Here is a 14212-nt window from a genome sequence, read left to right as displayed (position 1 = left end):
TCTGTTCACTCACATCGTGTGACAAGCATGAAATCTCAGCTCTTCTGATCAAATTTTAACCATCTAGGTGCAAATACCCAGTGATTTTGTGTGATTTCAGCTGTTCATTTCCTTCCACCACCCATCCACCTCACATAAAAGTCCATTGAGACTTGTTTTTTGTGTGGTGCCTATCCCACAGGAGTGTGTGATCTTTCCTGGTAGATCTATCCAAGAACTATGACAATGCAAAAAATAAAGAACAGAAGGGGATGCTTGTCAGCCCAGTACTGTATTATTCAAAATCTTACAGTTCAAAATCTCGCCTTCTCTTTCAGTTTAATTCAGTAACAACTTTTTCCTGAAGGACTTTTAGGAGTCAGAGCTTTCTGGGCTCATGAGTGAAGCCTAAGGGAGGATAAATCATCCAGTGTGGGGCCCAGGATGCCCTGTCCACTCCTCTTTGGTTGTGCACCATGGAGAAAGACATCCTTGAAATGTTTGACTGCTTCTGAGATGAAGCCCTCCATGCCCTTCATTCAGCAATGCAACAAGATTTTTGGGAGACCAAACATGGCTGCAGATGAGTTTATTCACAAGGTGTATGAGGTGTTGGCTGGAGAGATGCAGAGCTGAGCTGCTAGCATATGCCCTGCCCAAATTTACTCCTGCCCTCAGGTTTGTGACCTCGGTGACTATTTAATAGTGTAAACCTACCTTTTATATTCCCTGCAGAGGTGATTAAAAAGGATGAACACATGAAGGAACACGTGAGCAAGGATATCACTAGATTAATTCATTATTTCTACTAAGCTAATTAAAGGCAGATCAATTAAATGATCACACCGAGATCATGATTAAGATCAAATCAATAAATCAGTAGATTCAAATGGTTGATCAACAGGTTGTATATCTATCAAAGTGACTTGTGAGGTTGCCACTGAAGGAATTACTTAGATTTTAATCTTGTCTAGGAAGATTTCAAGGAGGAGGCAGAGTCTTTTCAGGCTAAAACCCCAGCGAGCTTTCCAGAAGATGCAGTGACCCCCTGGGTGAAGAACATAGGCCTTTGAAAGATATAAGGATGTTGAAGGAGATATCTCCCCTGCTTCGAAGGGGGATGTCCAGTCTTTGGATTTTTTGCCAAGCTGTATGACCCAGGTCATATGGTAATCTTGTTTACACTGTGTTTGGGGATGTAATGTGACAGGCATCACCACAGTAACTTTCCTTTAACACATCTTTCTTAAACCTTGATTTTACTTTTAAATGTATTAACATTTATTGTCTGTATATGCCCTGTTTCACAAGTGGCCCTGTTTTTCTCTACTGCCAAAGCAGAAGGGATGGTTAGGTAAGCCTCGCTACTTCAGAATAATCTTGTTTTCAGCTCCAAAGACTGCCACCTTAACTAATTTACTAGTTAATTTTAGTAGTCCTCCAAGGGTATTTTTCACACAAGCACACCTGGTCACCCATTCATACCAACGAAAAAACAAGAAGAGATGGAATTGATTCATTAAAACAAAGGTGAAAACAAGCAATGTAATTTCATCATTCCTTGGAGGGTTTAATTCATGTCCATATTTCTTCATTACGCCAAGCACAGCACTGAAGGCTTCCTCTGGGCACACAGCCTGGAGTCTGATGTGGCCCCAGAGCAGGCTGCAGCCTGCCCAGCCCAGTGAGAGCCTTCGCTCAAGTCTAGCTCATCTTCCTCTGCGTGCGTTACCCAGAGCAAGGCAGGGTGGTGATGTTGGTGTTTTTATTTTGGGTAGTGGATGATACAAAAGAACCATGTTTCCCTCATCACCATCATCATTTGTACAAGTATAACTTCTACTTCAATCAGCCTTGGGCTCACACTGTATGGCTGTCAGGCTGTCAGGTGGTTTGGAGGGTATCTGTCATCCAGGTTCCTCACAAGCTGTGTCAGGAAGTCCCATCAACAAGTGACCTTTAATTTTGCCTGATCAGTTTTGATCATACCTTCATCTGTAATATAAAATACAGATGTGTAGGAGGAAGCCTTGCCAGTAAGGCATAAGTTTATCTTGCAGCAGAGGTAAAGGGAGTATAACATGCTGCCGGTGGAAATCTCCCAACTTATAGAAATATACCTGGTATCCTGCTCAGCACATTTTCTCCTTGGTACAGTTTCCTTGTGCTAGTTCCTCCTACAGTTAAAATATTGTGAATTTCTTAATGGAAAAAAATTGGGATGCTAACTTGGGGGAAATTTTTCCCTTACTCTCATGGCTTTTGACCTAAACCTACAAAACACTGTTACATTAATCACTATTTGACCATTAAAGTTTTCTCAGTGTTGACTCTACTTTGGGTCTGTTCTCATCTCACAATGCCCAGTCCAAGCAAGGGTCAAAATGTATTTGAATTCCCAGCTCATGGAGGCCTCAGGCTTGCTGGTAACATGGTGGAAGGCTTTTCACATTTCTTTGTCACTGATGTGAATTATAGCATGTCTGAAGCAGTACGTGGGCCTTAAAAATAAAAAATTAAAATGTAAGATAAAAGATGCTCTGGTTCTCCTTTTGCAGACACAGCACTAATCAGGGGGCGAGCTCTGCACAGTGCTCTGGTAGAAAGTAATTTCCTGATTTAGGGTGATATGTAGCTAAGGATTTTGACTGATCTCATCTGTATGTATATTCAGTCTTTGTGAGATGCTATTAGTAAGCATAGCTGAAATTTGAATATCTTATTTTGTTTTAGAAAGTGTCTTTTGTATTATTTTTAGGGAGAGTTATCTGTGTTACTTGCAACATGACACAGCTTTGGGTCATCTGCGGACTTAAGCAACCTAATCTTTCTTCTTTCAGGCAAATAATTTACATGAAAGCCATGTACAGGCCTGTGCCAGGACAGATCCTGGCTCACCCTCACTTGGTACAGCCTTTCATTTGGAAAAGAAATCACATTTAAAGACCAGAATAGTACAGGGCTTTGCCACTTGCCCTCTACTAATTTTATCAAGTGTGTTTCTCTGCCTGCTTTAGCAGGACATTGCATGAGACTGGGCCACAGCCTGTCTGGACCCAAGTTGTTGCACCTCTGGAGCTTCTGCTGTTAGTGTGCTTTGGGAGGAAAGCTGGTTGGTGTGGTATGGTTTGGTCTTGACTAATCCAAGTTGGCTGCTTCTCATCTCATTGTCATCTCCTGGATATTTACAAATAAATTAATTATTTGTTCTAAAGAGTTACAGCTAGGCTGACTGGTCTGTGAGTCCCTTGGCTTCTCTTGTCTTCCCTTTTCTGTTCATAGGAACTCCTTTGGCCTTTTTAAACTTGGGGTGTCCTGGCATATCCATCACAAATTCCCCAAATTAACCACTACTGTCAGTTAGTGCTGGGTGAAATTGCTCCTGCACAATGAAATCATAAACATTACCTCATCTGTGTGCTCTCTAACCACTGCTTTCTTTCAGGCTTGCATCTCATTCCCTTTCTTGGCTGCCTGTTCAGCAGCAATATATTCACTGTAGACTGATAATAAAAAAAGTATTAAGGACTTTGACTTTATTGAAAGTATTTATCAATAGCTTTTGCTGTCTATTGGGTAGCAGAGCAACTCTTTTCCTTACTCATCTTGTTTTTACCATACGAAATGAAGTCCTCTGTGAACTGTGCCCCATGCTGTAGTCAGGAGCCTTCAGTGCTCTTTTTTAAATCAGTGCATGACAGGGAAGATTTTTTTGAGCCAAGCTGGTTGATTTCTGGCCTCTGTTGGTTTTTAATTAGTTTATTTATTTGGAGTTCTTCAGGTCTCAGTCTCAAACAGAAATTTGGGCCGCCAAAGACACCGAGATCACCTCCCATCCCCACTGCTTGTGGTAAGTCCAGACAACTCAATAGCTGTCCTAAGGCCATGTTTCTGAAGGTCTCTTTCCAAGATTCCAAAATCTCCACATCTGCTCAGTGATTCTTTTGGCAAGGGGGTCAGCAGGAAGGACTCTGTCTGCATAGCCTCCCACCTGTCTCCCTGAAGGGACATCCTCCCTGTGAAGGACAACTCCCAGCGTCCCTTTTGGGATGCTCCTGCTTCTCCTGGGGTAGTGGATGTTGATGATGCTCCTGAAGGCTGAGGCTCCCCTGCGTCCTTTTGGAAGCCCCGTCGCTATGGCGACTGTGTGCAGCTTTATGATCTGTTTGTTGTCCACCTCTCTCAATCAGAAACGCTTCTGGAGCTTTTATATTTTCAGTGATTTTCATTCAAATCACTAGTGGGTGGTTTTGAATTTAAAAGGGAAGTGACACACCATGAGGAAAAACTTCCAGAAACCTTTGTGGTCTACTGTTGCACTCTTTTACTTTTTTAATGATTAAAAGAGACTTTTTCTCAATTTTATCTTAATTTTGTGTTATTTTCACACTGCTCTGAGCACATCAGAGAGAAAGAGAAAATTTTTCACTTCACCCCCTGTTTTGGATGCAAAACTCACCAAATTGCTCCCTAGGGTGGCTGCGGCACTGAGAGGAGCAGCAGAGCCACCCACATGCTCCCCTGCCCCGATTCTCGGGGGACCAGCAGGAGCCAGGCAGGATGGACCAGAACCCTTAGGGCCTAAACGCAATTTTGCCCTAGAGCAGACCTGTGGTTAGCCCAGGGACATCTCCTTCTTAGTGCTCCCAACTCATCTAGGGGATGAATGAAAAGGAGGAGCGTGTACGTGGTAAATGCACCCACCTTTGCTCACCTGCTTATTCATCACCAAGGAACATTTCAAACCCTGGTGATCACTCCTCCCACATTACAACCTAAAGCTTTTACCTGCCAGGCCATAGCACTTCTGATTTGATGATTATTTTAACGAAGGATCACAACTTGCATTAGTGTCCTTCTTGGCCCTTCCCTCTCCAAGGCTTCTGCCTCTGTTTGTCAGAAAGAGGTTTTATTCCTTGACTTCTGCATATTCTTCCACCTGCTCTGACCCCTCTGCCACAGCAGTCCTAGGAGGTGAAGATCTGTTTAGCTTTGACAAGTGTTAGTACTTCTGCATTTGATATTAATATTTTAGGGAGTTGTTTTCTTTCAAAGAAATTTAAATACCTCTCTTTACCTTTGTTGCATTTCAAAATTTCGCATCTTGTGCTGACACAGAAAGAGCTCTTTGGTTGGGAACTCATGGTTTGCTTTGAAGGTTTGAGATTATCAGTGAGGAAATCTTCTTTCTCAACATGTAGTTTAAAAAGAGCTACCAGGTGACTAAAGAAAAAAATGTATAGATATGAAATCAAGAGATTATTGGAGAGAAAAACTGAATGCTTTCAAATACAGAAAATAAGGACTATGGTTTTAGTTGTGTTTTCATGTAGTTTGGTTACTAGTGTTCATTCATTCTGGATAGTCAAAATAAATTATTTTCTTTTTAGATATCCTAATATTTTTACTTACAGAGCATGACAGGATGCTCTTGGATTTGCTACTCTAAAACATAGCAGCATTCCTACATAAACACGCTTAAATGGCACAGGGTCCCTCAAGAGCAGGTTTTGATAAACCTTTCACTTTTATGTACAGAACCAAAACATTGGGAATCTGTTTGGTTGAGTCCCTTTGGAAAGTAACTTTCTTTTTCATTTAGCCCTTGGTGTGGCAACAGGAAGAGGCCTAGGGCAAGGAATGGAGGAATGGTTTGCACCCAGCACTCCAGGAGCCGGAGAGCTCACTGGAATGCTCCTGTCCTCCCTGGGTGTGGGGAAAAGCCATGACGAGAGCAGAGGGTTGCAGCAGCTCATGCTCCCAAGTAGCTCTTTCTGAAGGATGCACTGGGGACAAAAAAGGGGTCTGTGGTGTTCACCATTTTTGGTCACAGCCAACACTTTGCAGGCAGCTTCCCTCCACGCTGCTGAGTTGCTGGCATCGCAGCCTGCTCCAAGCCCACCTTATGCTTCAAGTGCAAATTGTGATCCTCTAGGGTAATACTTGATGGAGAGCTGGTGGCTGCCAAGGGAAGACTTTTCCCTATTTACACCAACAGATACCCACAGACCAGTATGCTCCTCCTCATACTGGATATGTGGATAACCCCCACCTGCAAATGGGAACATGGAGAAATGTCAGTCTTCTTGCCTTGCCACACATTTGAAACCAAGGCTAAGCACTGCCCTTCAGAGAGAAAACTTAAATGCTGAGATGGTGCAGAAACACTCAGACAGAGAGAAAACATTTTCCTAAGTGTTACAAATGTGGAAAAACTGTCTGAATGCCCAGGATAACTGTGAATGGTCTGAGGCGCTTTGCTGATCACCTCCTGTACATCAGTGCTTGCACCCCAACGTGCATCAGCAAGTCAAAGGGGGATGGTGGGTGCTTTGAAAACTTGCAAGCACAGTCCAGTGTTTGGCCCAAGGTTTGCAGGGAGCAATGTGTGGAATTTGCCCTGGCTGAACAAGGTGGTGATGAAAAGTTGCCTCCCTGTTCTGGTAGCAGTGTGTTGACTTTCAGGAGGCTGCTCCTACAAGTGACCAGCACGCTCCATTTGGCCCAGGCATTATTAATAAGCCAGTCCAAGAGTTCAGGCTGGCTGTATATGTTAGTGACAAAGTTATTAGCATCAGAGGAAATCCCAGCTTTTGTTAGGAAGAATGTAAACAACTGCTGTTCACAAAAGAGATGCTTCATTCAGCATCCAGGAAAGAAAAGAAAAAACTGGGGAAAAAACCCTTCCTAAGCTGTTGCTGCATGGTTGGCCTCCTCAGTGTTGTCCTGCTCCCGAGCAAAGGGCCTAAAGGCTGTTTAGGGACAAACAACAAGGAAAAAGCCTAAGTTTTTATACAGAAATCCACATGGAAAATGTCTGCATACAAGCTTAGGTGTCACCTCACCCCAAAGCCAGCCCCTGCTCCCTTTTACTTGAACTTGGAGCATCATTTCCATATGTTTATGTATACTTATAGCAAAAGTTTTAAGTGGATGCAGCATTTTTTGAGCTCCCAAAGATTTGGGCTACCTGAAGTGCTATAAGTATGAAAAGTGTTGAACTCTTTGCAGTCCAGGGTCCCATACTGGAATTATCTCCCTGCTTAGGATCTCATGGCAGAGCTCGGTACATCAGCTCAGTATCCATCTTATATTTTGCTATAAAGAAAAGGAGGCTGAAAAAACCCTATTTTACTGTATTTTCATCTTAGGGAGTTGAAAAAATAGCAATTTAATTCAGGACAAAACAATCAATTATCACATCACTGAGAGCTTTTCTTTCTTCTGAATAACCTGTCTCCATCTATAAAACCAACCAACTTTGCTGAAGGACCCAGTTTCAAACTGCTTCAGCTCAATTGCAAACCACCCTTTAATTGGACTGAGTCACAAGCTTACCCTGCAGCAGCCCCTCAAACAGCTGTTTTCTGGAGCTACAAGTAGGTCCCAGAGTGGTGTGAGCAGGATATCCAGGAGTAGATGGTTGATGGCTCTGAGTGGGACAGGCTCTGCAGCTGATACTAATCCCAGTTATCATGGCACAATGGGACAAAGAAGAGCCCTGGGGGTCCAGAAGGTGCTGTGCAGAGCAGAGGAGGACACATCTCCCATCCACACTGTTTGGCAGCACCTCTGCCAAGCAGGAAGTCATTTTCCGAACACTGCCAGCGGAGACCCGACAATGAGCATGTTCAGCCCCTTACTACCCCAAGAGGTGTGTTGTTTTGGGGTCCTTTATACAATCAGGACAAAGCAGAGATGAGCTGGGATTCCAAGTTCCTCAGAAACACCCCATGGACATTTAAACCCCAGGACCGGACAGCAGCCAGCAATGTGGGCAGCATATGAAGAGATTGCAGAGCTCACAGGGATTTTCAGCTCCCTCTCAAGCTCACCCCTACCCTGTGATCATGGTTTCTGTGCTTCTTGGAGTGAGGCTGACCCTACAGCCCGTTTTACTTCAGCTGGGAGTTTACTGCTGTTAGGGTTGTTGAATCCCTCTGCCGCTCCAGAGAACAAAGTATCCAAGAACAGCAGATCCTGCTCTCAGGAAATTGCACAGATTCAGGGCAACCCAGAGCTGGTTGAGAGATCTAAAAATTCCAAGCTAGAGGTTCCCTCTCCTGTTTTGCTGGTGCTGTCTAGTAAGTCCATGGCGATGTCCCACCATGCCAGACAGGCTCCAGCCTTCGTGCTGGAGATGAAGGGAGAGCAGAGTGCTTCTGACTGTCTGTGTTGCTGCTGCTGCTACTGCTGCTGCTGGTGGATAAAATGTGAGGAGATGGGAAAGGCCATGGGGAAGGTGGTGGGAGGGCTCTGGTGGTGGCACCTGCCTGAGGTTGCAGCAGCTCCAGGGTGATTCATCCTGAACCGGGAGTAATCGGCTGCTGAAATGCTGAGCCCTGAAACTGTTTCATCATGTTTAGCATTTCCCGCTATATAACACGCAACTTTGCAAAGGGCTTTCTGCTTGGTGTGTGGCTGCAGCAAAGCCCTTAGTCACCTCCTGGTCCCAGCAGCCAAGCGTCAGTCCTGGGGAAGGGAGCAGGCAAAACAGATCTCGCAAGAACAGGCAAATTACTTTCGCTTTCTCAAGGGAAAAGCCTCAAACAAGCAAACAAAAAAAGAAGATAGTAAGAGGAAGTGAATACTTTAAACCAGCAGTATCTGAAGTGAGCTCCTTTATTACAGAAAAGCCAGAACAATCTATTGGCATGGTATGGCAGTTGAAAGTGTCTGAGTGATGGCTAGGAAATTTTTCTGTGCAAGAAGGTGCACACACTGTTGGCAAAGCAAATGATCAGAATTTTGCTAACTGCTTGATGCAGTTTTATCTGACAAGGCTCCTCACTCAGAGCTGAGAAAATAAGTGTCCCCTCAGCAAGGCTCCGTGGGCCAGGGGACTGACACATCCAGGCTCCAACATGCTCTGAGAAGAAGATAATCCTATAGAAAAGGTCTACTGAGAGCATTCAGCATCATGAGTTTTAAGATGTTTGGTTGCATAAAATACTGGTGGATCCATTTTCCAAAACAGGCATTTTGATCACGGGCACCTGGAGAACTTTATCAGAGCGTTTTGCTCCCTGCACTGCCACCTCAGTCACTGAACTGGAAAAATTCACCCCCAGAAACAAACAGGTAGAGATTGCAGTGATTGTAGCACTCCTGATGGGAGGCACGAAGCAGGTGTTCTCAAAGATTTTCAGGTCCTTCTATCCTGTAACCAGCCCCACAAAGGAGGCTGCAGCAGGAGCACCCCAAGCACAATATGGCACAATTGCGGGGCTCACTGCTCTGTGCCGGCAGCCAGATGCATTCTGCAATCTTCTGTAGCTTCCAAATCGCCTCTAAAGGTGATCCAAAATCCCCCCTGCTGGCAATTCAGGGGTGAGGAGTCTCCCATCCTCAGTATGATGTCAAATGTCCCCTATCTTTGGTAGGATGTACTCGAGCTGTGGGACTCCTCCACCTCTGGCAGTAAGAGAGACCCCTGCCAAATCTTTCACCCCCACAGCCAGATTTATAGGCCAGTGAAAGGCCACCCCAGCCATAAACCAGGGAGAAACCCTTGTAGAAATAACCCTTCTCATTAAGTCCTGGTTGAGATGCACGATGCAGTGCATCTGGTGTTTGAGCTACAGCTCCAGCATCTCCACAGACTTCAGCCAACATCTTCTAGGTGATGTTTTCAAATTTCCTCTCAGTATGATGAAAGACTGAAAGTTTAATTTATTAAAGAAATCATCTTAGCTCTGGAAGCTGAGATTTCATTACCTTGCCCAGGAGCTGGGACTTTGGCACAGATGGATAGTGTCTATCTGTTAATCCAGACCCAGAGAGAAGAAAGGAAGAAAAAGCTTGTTGTTTCATAGCAAACGAAAGAGAGAAATCATTTTGGAGGCCTGCTCATACCTGAGACTCAAAAAGCACTGATGCATTGAGGCCTTAAAGTGTATTTTTGCAGAGGTCAAGTGCATGTCCCCAGCATGGAATGAGCAGAATAAAAATTGGCATTGAATTCTGTGTGACTGAAACCTTGATTCAGAGTCACTGCAAGTGAAAACCCCAGAGAACATGAAATGCTGTTAGAGTTGTACTACAAGGCTTTGGATTTTTTTCTCTACCCCTCTGGTGCCTGATGTTCCTGCAATTAATTTAGTCTATGTTTCTAACAGTGAGTATGCAGAAGGAGGAGGAGCAAATTGATTTTTGGTTTTCCTTGTATCAAAACAGTATGGCTTGCTAAAGGAAGAGCTTACATTTCAGCCCCAACATATATCTCACTTGCATTGTGGATAATCCTTGAAAGATACCCCAAAGAGTACATTTTGGGGAGGAAAAAAGATGTGCACACAGAGGTGTGCAGGAGGACCTGTGCACTGCTGCTCACAGAAGACCAGGTGAGGACCGGGGCCATGTGCAGGGATGTTGGATGCTGGAACCAGCAGCACTGCCCGGAGGCCACCCAGCGGGATGGGAAATGGCTTGAACAGCCAAGGATGAGGACACGAAGTCACTGACAAATTACTTGTGATCTTGCTGTGACTCACTACAGAAACTTCCCTACCTCAGCTCCTCTTCTTGAGACATCTTTACTGGTGACTGATTCGTGGCAGTCTGGTTTTTTTTAAACCCAACTTAGAAAGCCACCCAAACACACAAGCACTGAGTAATTACCATACATGTCTAGCACCTAAATAAATAAAAGTGCTTGCCCTGCGCTTTTCTGATCCAAAGCGCTGTAGACTCTGAGTAATCACTTCTAAACCTGTGTTACAGATGTTTGTGTTGCTTTCCCGGGCCTGCCAACAAGAAAGCTGAGGTGGAGGATGAGCCCGATGTCCTGGAAAAGCTGCAGAGTAAGACTGAGAGAGAGCGGGTGTGGCAGAGCTTTTCAGCTCCTCTTGCTGTACACAGCCTTTTCACAAAGGCAGAGCTGGGGCTCGTCTGTATTTCTCTTCCTGCTGCCCTTCTGAACACCATTCTGCACGCAAATGTGCCCATGGACTAAATACCTTGAAGCTCATATTTTCCGGGAGATGTACATTACCTTGTCTTCTTCAAGCCTCTGTATGGCTTATGCTGCAGCTGATCCCAAAGCACAAGTGAGGGGAAAAACAATGGTGGAAATTCAAGGAAAGAAGGAAGCCAGAGCAGCTCTGTCAGCTTTTATGTCTCCTCCTAAAGTCAGCATGAACATACACGGACTGGAGGAAGCACATGTAGCCATGTCTCTCGCTTACAGCAGTTTGGGATGGGGGTAAGAGGACCTATCACCCCAAACCCAAACCATTTTCCTGGATGAGCTGTTGGAGATCTTTGGTGCCATTTCCTATAGCCACCTCCTGGCTCAGTAGAGCTGGTGGCACAGGGTCTCCTCCAGCAGTGCCTGCAAACGTATGGGAAGCAGGTGGAGGCACGGCTCGGGAAATGGGGAGGTGCACAGCAGGGTGGATGGACCAAGTGTCCAGAACAGAGAGAGAAAATTGAAATCCCACTGAGGGAACCATTCCTTCTCTTGGAAGGCACTTTGAAGGGCTGTTTTAAAAGATTTCTCCAGTGGACTGAGGAAGAAGAAGACATGCTCGAGGTACAAGCATATATTGCTTTCAGGTATGTTCATGGGGCATTTAGGGACAGCTTGATCTACTTAAGATGCAAAAGATAGTCCAAGGTAGACTGAAAATTTAGAACAAAACTGAAGGACATTGTGCTGTTACAACCAGATAAACAGTCTGTTCCTCTTTCAAAGTTAAGCAGATTTTACTATAGTTAGTTCTAGGCTATATCCTCCTGTTTTGTACTTCAGATGAAGTGCTGTCTCCAGAGAATGAAACCTCTCCATATCCACATGGCTCAGGGAAGCTGCTCAGGTCCAGCTGGGGAATGAAACCTGTCCCTGGAAAGAAGTTATCCATAGTCAGTGAAAATACTTGTCAAAATCATACAGAGAGCCTTTTAATTAAAAAAAAAAGTAAAACAAAGCAAACCAGAATCCAACCTGATTATGTTAGTCTTATGATGAGGAATTCAGCCTACTCTTACTCTACCTGCAGCTCTCCTTTTTCAATGGCTGGGAATGGAAATACATATTCAATGCTTGCCCTGGTTCCAGAACTGTATTCAGTCCAAAATGTAAAATCACTTTGGTTAAATGCTCTGTCCTTCTTCAGTCTCCAGCCTTTAAACTTTCACTCATCAGTGTAGTGCCAGTGTTCAGACCCTGGCTTTCATCTGGAGGCAGGGGTGTCAGTGTTTCATCCTCAGGGTGTCAGATGTTTGCAGTCAGATGTTGGATAAAACTCTGCTTTTCAGGGAGACTCTCACAAGCTGTTGGAGTTTTCTGAGCCTATTTTGTCCAAGTAAAAATATTTTAGATCCATAATAAGGAGTTTATTCCAGGTCTTTTTCTAGTTTGTATGCAATATTTTAGTTATGGCTCTACTCTTGCCAGCACCATGGGCTGCTATTTTGTTGTTCCTGTGAATGAAGTAAATAGCTCTGCATTCCAGCTCATGATAATAACACAGCTATATTCCTAGTTGGCCTTGGCCAAGACAAGCTATTAAAATGAGTTTTGTTTTGTCATGTTTCATGTTCTGAATCAACTTCAGGAGGTGTGGATCTGATGGAAAGGCACTGAACAGGCAGGAAAAACACCAAGACGAACCTCTCACAGCCAGGATCTACTGGGACAAAAGCAATAATGTTCCTTGTCTCCTAATGCTGTGCAAAGGTGTGTGTGAAAAAAGGTTCACTTTTTAATGTGTTCGAAATACAGCCCCCTTTTTCTTTGCCACTTGTAACTCACGGTGAAATGCCTGTGCTGACCGTCCTCTGGCTTCTGCTGCAGGGAAGTGGGCAGTGGAAAATGCAGCACAGGGCTTTGTCAAGTGCTTCCCCATTACTGGAGTAGTTTTGCTCAGTGGCTGTTCTGATAGAGTAAAAAAAGGGTTATTTCATATGACTTGAACTGTGCAGCCTGATACAATCATTAGGAAGCTTTGACTGTGTTATAAATAACTTGTGATGCTAGCACAGCTTTGTGCAGGCACCTCTCTGAAGCTCCTACCTTGGCAGCCGCTGTCAACAGGCTCCCCTAACGTGGAGGCAGTCCGTGATGGCAGTCACTGGTGGGGATGGTGGGCTGAAGAGACCATCCTCGTGCTCACTGCGTGACGCTGCCGCCTTCTGCTTTGCTGTGCATGAGGAAGGCTCGAGCCCTTTCCTCTCCCCACGCTCATCACGCCATGTGCTCCTTGGCACAGGCTCATGGCTTTATTTGTGTAGGGTTGCATCCATGCCTGGATCCCATAGGACCTTGGTACAGATCCAACATCACTCATTGCATGGGAAAACCTTTTTTTGAAAGGGACCAGAAAATTTCAGGGCAGTCAGGAGAGGAGCCTTCTCCTCAGCAAAATAACCCTCTGAGCAGCTGACAATTAGCTGCTGGAACAGCTCATGATTTCAGGTAGTGTTTGAAAGCCAGAGATTTATAATCCAGAGTCACATAAGCTCTATGGCAAATCAAATCTGTGATGAAAAAAACCCTGTAATAAAAAGATTCAACACAGGAAGTCTGATAAATTGTTAATTTTACTTAGGATAATTACGGTATTTACATCTAGGTAGCACTGACAGTTCAAGGCTTTGATATACTCTAATGTGATTTATGGGCAGCAGAGAGGAGCTGGGTTGAGCTCATCATCCTCACCTCAGGCATATCTGCTTTATGTGCAAAGCTCTCATGAGCACGTGCTGCCACAATAGATAGGACTGGCCACAGGTGCCTCCTGTCAGAAGCACCATCTGCATGGGCTGCTGCTCAGAGATGACCAGGGATTATTAAACACTAACGAATATACTACCATTATAGACAGCTCAAAGAGCTTGACAATGCACTCAAGGGAAAGAGCCCAAACTGGTATTCTGATCTCAGAAGAGAAGCAGGAAAGGAGAAAGTAAATGAGCCTGCCTCATCTTCCAGGAGCTGCTTTTAGTGCTTCAGTAGATGGTTGATCAACAGTGGCCTCAAATCCAGGGCCACTGTCATCACCTGTAGCTCCATTCTGCCAATGCAACCTACAGCATAGGTGAGGAAACAGCCACAAGTAATGCCCGGGGTTCTAACAGTGATTTGTGGCATAAATGCTGCAGCTGCTTGTGATTTTGAGGATTTGTTGTGTCCCTCTCCTATGGATGCCATCCTGCCCCTTGGAGGTCTCCAGGTATAAGCAGGATGAGCCATGTCAGTGAGGTGGTGGAGGCAGTCACAACCCAGGACAGA

The 14212-nt window shown here is 44.7% G+C and overlaps 1 long non-coding RNA gene across 5 annotated transcripts in view; it reads left to right on the top strand.

Moving 5' to 3' along the window:
• The window catches only part of LOC125325427, a 35759-nt gene that overhangs the window by 8339 nt on the left and 13208 nt on the right, over positions 1–14212 (top strand). For 2 of the 5 annotated variants that reach the window (XR_007203325.1, XR_007203322.1), the window contains 2 exons: positions 3761–3829; positions 10702–12658. This is a non-coding gene — a long non-coding RNA (uncharacterized LOC125325427). Of the gene's footprint in view, positions 1–3752; positions 3830–10701; positions 12659–14212 lie in introns of all 5 variants that reach the window. The other 3 variants (XR_007203323.1, XR_007203326.1, XR_007203324.1) reach the window with 3 other exon arrangements.

The sequence above is a fragment of the Corvus hawaiiensis genome, chromosome 4, assembly GCF_020740725.1.
Source record: "Corvus hawaiiensis isolate bCorHaw1 chromosome 4, bCorHaw1.pri.cur, whole genome shotgun sequence".
In the NCBI taxonomy this organism is placed as follows: Eukaryota; Metazoa; Chordata; class Aves; order Passeriformes; family Corvidae; genus Corvus; species Corvus hawaiiensis.
This window is presented reverse-complemented; position numbering and strand designations above follow the sequence as displayed.